The sequence below is a fragment of the Lutjanus erythropterus genome, chromosome 6 (assembly GCF_056507025.1).
Source record: "Lutjanus erythropterus isolate fLutEry1 chromosome 6, fLutEry1.hap2, whole genome shotgun sequence".
Taxonomy (NCBI): Eukaryota; Metazoa; Chordata; class Actinopteri; order Lutjaniformes; family Lutjanidae; genus Lutjanus; species Lutjanus erythropterus.
This window is the reverse complement of record NC_139322.1, coordinates 28,001,883-28,004,051: the sequence shown is the minus strand read 5'-3', so window position 1 is coordinate 28,004,051 and position 2,169 is coordinate 28,001,883.

Below are 2,169 nucleotides of genomic sequence, written 5' to 3'. Positions count from 1 at the left end.
TCTGTTTGCAGGCGCCATTTAAGATGTGACGTCACTACAGGTGAGCGTCAATCAATCTCCGATTAAAAAGTGCAAATTTAGATGAAAGCAGGCGGCGGCTCGCAGCTACGCGAGAAACTTTTGACAGAAAAGCAGCTTAACATTTGGATTTAACTGTTTCTGTGACGCTGCTGGACTACTTTACAACCACATAAAACTCGACCCGTTTTCAAAAATTCATTTAAAATCTCAGGGAGAATTAGAGTTTGATCAGTCCGCATTGTAATAAGTCATTAGAGATGAAATGTCCTCATTTACTTGATCCTGTATCGAATATATTTTTCTTTCTGTTTGTTGACATCGACCTGTTTGGCAACAAATAGCTCTCTGGCGCTCTCTGGTGGCCAATAGGAGACACTGCAGCCCCGTTACAGATTAATTTGTGTGACTGCATTTAGCCATTTTTACATGAAAAAGGAGGCTAAACGTAGGTGCTACTAGTGATACTGATAAAGGCTCAGTTCCATTCAGGTCAAACAGAGTCTAGTCAGAGCCGTTGTTGTGCATATTGACTCACTGGAAAGGCTCTGCTACACCAAATGTGAAAGAGACCTTTATGCTGCAAAATCCACGTACAAAAATGTATAATTTCAAGATCTTTCCCACATTTCATAGATTTTTGGCTTGCATTTTCTTTTAAAAACAGCAAATGTAACATAAAGTCTGTAGCAGTTTTTGCTTATTTGTAAACCATATATTTATATATTTAAAAAACTTTCTTCTTCATCATCCTCTTCTTCTTCCTTTTATTATTATTATGTTTTTGTCATTGGTATTTTGGTAATATTGTATTTTAAATCACATTCTGATATGTAATTCTCCTGAATTACATATCAGAATTGATTATATATTGTTTTACAAAGTATGTTACTAATATTATTATTATTATTAGAAAACCTGGTTTGAAAAATGCTTAAAAAAAAGCTTAAAAATGCCTCTCTATCTCAGTCCAATACAATAGCACGAATGAAGGCCTCAAAAATCACATCAGGTAAATCAGCCTCAACAAAAATGGAGGATCATTAGCTTCAGGTAGCATTTATTTGAGGGCTTTTTATTGTTGTACTTTGGGATGCATAATAAATATCAGGGCCAGTAACGGGAAATTTATATTATTATTCATTATTCAGATTATGAAAATATAGATGATAAATATCAGCTAGTACTGGCCATGAGAAGCAGGTAATTATCATTTGTCATTATGGCTGATTAAAAATTAGGCAACACAAGCGCACTCTAAACATCGTTTGGTGATTAAAGATTTATTGTCTTCATTTTTAACAGTCTGAAAATATAATTATACATGAATTAGCCATCATCCTCTTCAAGCAAGGCTGAGACATGTAATATAATGCAATACGGAGACAATGAAACAACAAAATTCTGAGAGGGTCACTATATACAGTGTTGAAATATATATATATAGAAAATCAAATGGCAATGACGTTTACATCATTTTCATTTTCAACATCATATGGCATCCGATGACAGTAAATTAGAATAATTTCCAAATGATTCCCCAACCAGGACCATGTCTCTCATGATGACATGTTGTGTGTGCTTGATACCCTACATTTGAAAAAATGTACATCCTACATATATGTAGTAAACAGAGAGAATATTTTCCATCGTGTGGGAATACTTATGTGTCATGCTCAGATTGTGAGGTTCAATTACTCTGAAATGTCAGTGCACAGATTCTTGCTCTGCTGACATTTAACATGACTGCCAAAAACATTCAACACAGATTTCCCACATTTTCCACATTTAGCCCCAAACTGATGAACCCATGGCCATCGAGTGTGTGAATCCCTGTACTGCTTCAAAACCTGGGACTGTTTAGACCAGAGAAATTATGAATAATAATAAGCTGTATAATGACCAACCTACCATTTGTGTCAGTTCTATAGTGTGTATAGTCTTTAGTGTATTATACAGCACATTATAAAAGTCCTGTTCATCTTATTTATGAACATCAAATGTTTGAACTGATCAGTATCATGTTATAACATGAAAAGTTTGGTATAAAATGATGTTTTTCATGTTATAACCAGATATTTTCACATTATTACAACATACTTATCACATTATAAAAACGTTTGTTGTTATAACAATATAGTATTTCTTGTA